At 38.8% G+C, this 7,892-nt stretch overlaps 1 pseudogene; it reads right to left on the bottom strand.

Moving 5' to 3' along the window:
* Nucleotides 1-5,086: 5,086 nt before the first annotated feature.
* Nucleotides 5,087-6,090, bottom strand: LOC141518085 (large ribosomal subunit protein uL10 pseudogene; annotated as a pseudogene).
* Between the last annotated feature and the right edge of the window lie 1,802 nt (nt 6,091-7,892).

Here is a 7,892-nt window from a genome sequence, read left to right as displayed (position 1 = left end):
CATGTTATGCATACCATCCCTTTTTCCTACTGCTTTTAAAGTCATTCAATTTTCTTCCTTGCATCTTTAAATAGGTTTTCTGCTATGTCTGGGACACATGCTAACTAACCCTCCTTATCTTTCCATTTAAAAATTACTATTTCCTTCAATATTCAGCTCAGATAGTGCCTGTTCCATTATATCTTTCTAGAGTCTTATCTTCTTGACTCAGTCAAAATTATTTCTTAAAAAAACACAGATAGGGAGGGGTGGATCCAAGATGGCAGCATGAAGGCAGGAATTCCCATAAACTTGTTCCTCCAAAAGCCATCAAATTGTAACTCTAGCAAAAATGTAGAGTGACAGAACCCACAGAAAGACTGAGTGTTACTACTTCCCAGTCCAAGACAGCTTAGAAGATCTGAAGAAAAGGTTGATTCACCATGACCATGGGGTTGGAAAAAGTCACAGTACAGCCACAGCCACAGCACAGAACAGCCAGGCCAGGTGTTTGGGTCCGTGGCAGAAAGGGTGGTTTCCAGACCTCTTGGCCCACGGATCATTGGGGAAAGCCAGAAGTGGTAGTGAGAGAACTCTGCTGCATCAGAATGAGTGCAGAACAGAGGGCCAGCCTCAGAGCAGTCCTGAATTGAAAACCTACAGTGGGCATCAGCAGTCATTCAGTACTTCCAGAGTTCCCAGCCCATAGATGGTAAGGGGTTCAGGGGAGACTGCTCTCTTGGACTCAGCTGTTTACCCACACTCAGATCCAGGTTAAAGTCTGGCCCCCCTAACACCCAAAGCCAAGCAGGGATACTCCTCACAGCTCCAGGGCAGAGGGGGGAGAGATTGTGGTCAGACCAGAACACAGGCAAGAGAGCAGTCAAAGATTTTCATAAGACCTTGGAGGAATCAAAATCCCTGTGAGTTGTCCCAACACACCCCTGCCAAAGCCTTGGAATTGCAGTAAAACAATCATAGGCTGAGGAAATGAGCAAACAATAGAAAAAGAAGAACCTGACCTCAGAAAATTGCTTTGGTCCCATGGAGGATCAAAATACATACTCAGAAGATAGTAAAGTCAAAACCTCTGTATCTAAAGCTACCAAGAGAAATAGGAAATGGGCTCAGGCTATGGATGAGCTCAAAAAAGACTTTGAGGGGTAGCTAGGTGGTGCAGTGGATAAATCACCGGCCCTGGAGTCAGGAGTACCTGGGTTCAAACCCAGTCTCAGACATTTAATAATTACCTAGCCATGTGGCCTTCCACTTAACCCCATTGCCTTGCAAAAATCTAAAAAAAAAAGACTTTTAAAAGCAATTAAAGTAGGCACAGGAAAAATTGGGAGGAGAAATGAAAGCAATGCTGATATATCATGAAAACCAAGTCAGCAACTTGGTGAAAGAAACAGAAAAAAATAGTGATGAAAATAAGATGTTAAAAATTATTTTCAGCCAAATGGAAAAAGCAACACAAAAGGCAAATGAGGAGGAGAAGAATATCATAAAAAGCAGAACTGGTCAGCTGGAAAAGGAGATAAAAAAAAACTCTCTGAAGAAAATAACTCCTTCAAATGGAGAATGGAACTAAAGGCAGCTGATGACTTTAAAAGAACTCAGGAAGAAATAAAATTATACCAAAAAAATAGAAGAAAATGTGAAATATTGCATTGGAAAAAACAACTGACCTTGAAAACAGATTCAGGAGAGATCATTTAAAAATTATTGGACTACCTGAAAGTCATGAGCAGGAAAAGAACCTAGACTTCATTTCTCAAGAAATAATACAGCAAAATTGCCCTTAGATCCTAGAAGAAGAGGGTAAAATAGAAATTGAAGAAATTCACCAGTCACCTCCTGAAAGAAATGTCAAAAGAAAAACTTCCAAGAATATATAGCCAATACCAAAACTCCCAAGTCAAAGAGAAAATACTAAAAACTTCCAGGAACAAACAATTCAACTACTGTGGCTCTATAGTCAGGACTACACAGGATCTGGCAGCATCTACATTAAGGGTTTGGAATATGATATTCCAGAAGGCAAAAGATCTTGGTTTACAACCAAGAATTAACTACCCAGCAAAACTGAACTATCTCTTTCAGGGCAAAAGATACTTGCAATGAAATAGGGGACTTTCAAACTTTCCTATTGAAACAAGCAGAGCTGAACAGAAAGTTTGATCTCCAAGTACAACACTCAGGGGAACCATAGAGGGCATGAACAAGAAGGATTATGAAGCGGGAACCTAATGATGTTGAGCTGTTTGTATCCCTGCAAGGGAAGAAAATACTTATAACTCATGAACTTTCTCATTTATAAGAGCAGTTAGAAGGAGCATCTATAGACAAGGCACAGGAAGGGATTGAATATAATGGTATAATAAAAGAAAAAGATGGAGTTAATGCATGATAAAGAAAAGTACTGGGAGGAAGAGAAAGGAGAGGAGGAAGGGGCTAAGATATTTCAAAGAGTAAAGAAGAAGCTTTTACAAAGGAGTGGAATGGGGGAAGGTGCGGAGGAATGAGTGAGCCTTCATTCTCATCAGAAATAACTCAGAGAGAAAATAACATACACACTTAAGAGGGTATAGAAATCTATCTTACCCTAAAGAAAAATGAGAGGAAAGGGATGGGAAAAGGAGGAATGGGGGAAATGGGAGGGGGAGTAGGTGATAGAAGAGAAGGAAGATCATGGGAGTGGGTACTCAGATATAATATGCTTCTGAACAGTGAAAGGGTGAAGAGAGAGAATGGAATAGATGAGAGTGAGGATGAATAGAGTAGAGGAAAATACAGCTAGGGGTAGCATCTCTGGGAAAAATATTGAAGCAACTTCTCTGGTGGCTATGATGGGGAAGGCAACTCATCCCAGAGAGATTATTGTAATAATATAAAATAAATAAACAAAAAGTATATAAAAAACACACACACAACACAAAACCATTTATAATTACACATGAATATTTGCTGTTTCTCCAAAGAATGTAAGTTCCATGAATACTGATACTATTTTATTTTTGCCTTTATGTTTTTGATAGCTGGTACAATACTTTGTATACTCTAGATGCTTAATATTGACTGATCTCCTCACTAATGTTAGGACCAATGGTATTTCTATTAACTTCATTGTAAAGTTAAATGATTTCAGCTATAATACATGTTTTGTAGACTTTTGAGGGTTAGGAAGAACCTGATCACCATTTATAATATTGTTTTCTACAGAAAGCTGTTATAAGTTCTAAGTAGATGACTAAAAAAAAGCATTTGGAGTCTGGGCCAGTTGTTAGAAACTCCCTTTATATGGTTATTCATTAAAAGCTGGGACCTAGTGTGGTAATGATGATTCCCTTGAGAGTTGTTCAGTTCTCAAAAGAGGAAATATTTTTAAAAGATCCTTCCCCTGAAGGATTATTCACTGGAAGTAAAATTATTCACCAGAAGTTAAAGGACCTTCTCACCTTGGCACTACAAATAAATGGAGATTTTTTCATATTGTTAAATTAGAGTAGATGGAAGTATTGGGCATCTTGTCATGCCCCAGAACCATCAGCATAGATAGGTGGCACAATGGCTAGAGCACTGATCTTGGAGTTAGGAGGATGAGAGTTCGAATACACTTAATAGCTGTGTGACCTTATGTAAGGCACTTAACCCTGATTGCCTCACATCCAGGGTCATCTATAGTCATCCTGATTCATATCTGATCACTGGACCCAGGTGACTCTGGAGGAGAAAGTGAGACTAGTGACTTAACACAGCACCCCCTCATTCAAATCCAATTCATGTGTTTGTCCTGACATTACCTCACTGATGGCACAGTCTTCTTCAAGGACAAAGGACAACCCTCATCATCATCACCACCACCATCACTGATATAGATAAGTGTCTTTCTTTGTGTGTGTGTGTGTGTGTGTGTGTGTGTGTGTGTGTGTGTGCCTGCATGCACATATACCCTAAATGACAGGACATTTTCAAGGTGTACACATATTTAATTTCCTTTCATTTAGCAATATCCTATTTTCACACTGATAGCATATTGCTTAAAAAAAAATATTACATTCAATAATTACCTGGCTGTGTGGCCTTGGGCAAGCCACTTAACCCCATTGCCTTGCAAAAAAAAAAACTGGAAAAAAAAAAAGAATCTTTCGGGGCAGCTAGATGGCGCAGTGGATAAAGCACCAGCCCTGGAGTCAGGGGTACCTGGGTTCAAATCTGGTCTCAGACACTTAATAATTACCTAGCTGTGTGGCCTTGGGCAAGCCACTTAACCCCATTTGCTTTGCAAAAAAAACTAAAAAAAATTACATTTGTATATGGTCATCCAAACCTGTATTTAAGATGTGAGTCACTTAATTCTTACTCCAGCTAAGGAGGTTGAAAATAAGTGAATCACAGATCTTCTGGGTTACTCATTATCAAATAAAAGACCATAAATTCTTTATATGAAATTCTGAGATTATGATCACTGTTTTATTGTTGATAGCATTAGTGGTGGAGTGCTATTATATATAGATACGATACTGTTGTGGATTTACTGGGGAGAAATTTTCATTAATAGTGTGTCTGAACAAAATGAAAAGTCATAAAATTTGCTACTAGTGCAGCTTTCATCTAGAAGATCATTGAAATGTTTGGGTAAAGTTTTATGCCAGAATAAGTAAAGTTTCTAAAATCTTATCTTGGTTGTTGGGGGATCCCTCTCCATCTCCTCAAAGAGGATGGTATATTAACTCAAGTATGGTATTGTTGAATTTAATGATAAACTTTACTATTTTAATTTCTTTGATAACCTTTTGTTTCTTATAAGACACCTATTAGAACGGAATATCTTACTAGTGAATTAAAGTCATTCTTTTCATAGAACTGGAGAAAGATTTGTATATACAAACAGCATCCTCCATGCTTATAGTACTGGCTCATCTTTTTCTATATAGGTGAATTCTATGCATATTTTCATATCAAGTTCATATTCTAATTTTTCAATAGTGTTGTCCTTATTCATCCCATTGTCTTCCCCTAACAACCCTGGTAATAAGAATATAACATTCATTTTCAGGGTAACTGCTTTATTTTTATTTTTTTTTTCAGAGATAATGAGCATTTTTATTTCTTTGTTCCACAAATAAACTGACAAAATAGTTGTATCCCATGGGCTAATCAAACAGACCAACTCCCATATCTTCATCGGACTCTTCCGACTCTTCCTTGGCTTCCACTTTGGCTGGTGCAGCAGCAGCTAGAGCTGCAGCTGCAGGGGAAGCCACTGCAAAGGCTGAAGGGTCAGCCAGAAAGGCCTTCACCTTTTCAGCAAGTGGCAAACTACTCAGTCTCCACAGCTACAGCCAAGACCCGCTTGTACCCATTGATGATAGAGTGGGGCACTGATACAGCAGTTGGGTAGCCAATCTGCAGACAGATGCTGGCAACATTACAGACACCCTCTAAGAAGCAAAGGTGCAAGGTCTCCTCTGTGATGTCCAGCACTTCAGGGTTATAGATGTTGCCATTGTCAAACATCTGCTGAATGATCAGCCCAAAGGAAAACGGGGAGATATTCAGCATGTTCAACAAGGTGGTCTTGCTGGCGTCCACTTTGTCTCCAGTCTTAATCAGCTACACATCACTCAAAATTTCAATGGTGCCCCTGGAAATCTTGGTAGTGATACCCAGAGCTTGGAAGAAGGAAGTCTTCTCAGGACCCAGACCAGTGTTCTGGGCTGGCACTGTGACATCACATGGGGTGATGGAGCCAGCATGGGCAGCAGCTGGTACCTTATTGGCCAGAAGCATATCCCTAATCTCAGTGAGATTTTCCTTGGTGAACACAAAGCCCACATTCCTGCAGATATGAGGCAGCAGTTTCTCTAGATGCCCACGAATGGCTTTGGGCATCATAGTATTTTTTCCCATCAGCACTACAGCCTTCCCACAGAGGGACATCCAGATCTGTTGCATCTGCTTGGAGCCCATGTTGTCTGCTCCCACAATGAAGCATTTTGGATAATCATCCAAACGTTGGATGATCTTGAGGAAATAATTGGATTTCCAGGTAGCCCTGTCTTCCCTGGGCATCACGAAGGTGCTTCAGGGATTGCCACTTGGGGTTTAAAGATGATGTCACTTGCATGAGGACGCCTGGAGAGAGCCTGCTTTATTTTTAAAAAAGCAATTTTTTTGCACGTTGTCTCCCCAGATAGACCACAAGTAGCCTGAGCGTAAGAGCATTATTTCATATTGGTATAGTATTCCCCAGAGTATCTTTTTTTCATTTGTTGGTTTTTGCAAGGCAGTGGAATTAAGTGACTTGCCTAAGGTCACAAGGCCAGGTAATTATTAAGTGTCAGGCAAAATTTGAACTCAGGTTCTCCTGGATCTAGGGCCAGTGCTCTATCCACTGTGCAACCTAGCTGCCCTGTCATAGTGTCTTAAATATGATAGGTTTTTAAATAAATTTGTGATAGAGAATTAGAAGCTACACAGAAAGTAGTCATTTTAATTATGTAGTATCCTAACTGAAAAAGGATTGTTGCATAAGCATTGCCTATTTATTTTCATGCCTTTTCATTGTCTAAATGAGTCATTTTTATTCAGTATTAATTTTAAAATTTGATTTCATTGTTAAGCTCAGTTTGTTTTCTAAAGAGACTTATAATCATACGTTACAATTTAACTACTGCTCTTTCACACAGTTTATAATGTTCTTTTTTATCATTTATAAATGCTTATTTCAAATTATATGGAATCCATTATTTAATTTGTTCAGATATTGAAGGGAAATATAAATATGATGATGTGGTATATGTCCTAATGGAACTCAGAATCTAGCAGGGCAGAATAAAAAATGGAATCAAATAACAATTTTATAATAAGAATGTATTATAATATAGTCAATTTCTAGCAGTCAAAACTTGATCAGAGACCTTCCTTTTAAATTTTTTAATTTACATTTTTATTTACACATTACTAAAATAGTCATGTTGTAGGAGTAAACATCATCCCCCTCCCCCAAAAAATAAAAAAAAAAAAATTCACAAGAAATAAAGTGAAAGAAAGAGAAAAAATGTGCTTCAGTCTGCATTCAGATACCATCATCTTTGTCTCTGGAGTGGATCATATTCTTTATCTTAAGTCCAACAGAGAAGTTACTTCCATATTTTCCCACAGTTGCTGTTGCTGATTGTAATTCCCTCCATTCATTCTTCCCCACTCCCATTTATTCTATTATCTCTCTCCTCTCACTCCTTCCCTTCTGTAAAAGTGTGCTGTGGAGCAACTGAGTAGTGCAGCACAGAGAACATTGGCCTTGGGGCCACCCCAGAGACTTAGCAACCAACCAGCTGTGGGTGCTGCATCTGACTACACTCACCCATGATCTACCCTCTCCTTATCACTTACATCCCCCCTTCTCCTCCCCTGATCCTTTTCTCCTATCCCCTTTCTCTTCTTTCTCCTCCAGATTTCTATACCTTATTATGTGTGTTGTTTCCTCTCTGAGCCATTTCTGATGAAATTGAAGGCTCACTCATTCCCCCTCACCTTCCCCCCCCCACTTCCAATCCCTTGCAAAAGCTTTTTCCTGACTCTTTTATACGAAATATCTTGGACCATTCTACTTCTCCTTTCCATTTCTTCCAGTAAATTCCCTTTTCATCCATTGACTCCATTTTTACTATATATTATGCCTTCATATTCAACTCTATCCTGTGCCTCATTTATGAAAGCTCCTTCTAATTGCTCTAATAAAGAAGGTTCATATGAGTTTTATTAATCATTTTCCCATGCAGAAATACATACAGTTCAACATCATTAAATCCCTTATAATTTACCCTTTTCATCTATTCTCTCTATGATTAATCTGAGTCCTGTACTTGAAGCTCAAACTTTCTGTTCAGCTCTGGTTGTTTCAACAG

This window comes from Macrotis lagotis, chromosome 1 (genome assembly GCF_037893015.1).
Source record: "Macrotis lagotis isolate mMagLag1 chromosome 1, bilby.v1.9.chrom.fasta, whole genome shotgun sequence".
Lineage (NCBI taxonomy): Eukaryota > Metazoa > Chordata > Mammalia > Peramelemorphia > Peramelidae > Macrotis > Macrotis lagotis.
The sequence above is the reverse complement of the archived record's forward strand: the minus strand, read 5'-3'. Positions and strand labels throughout refer to the sequence as shown.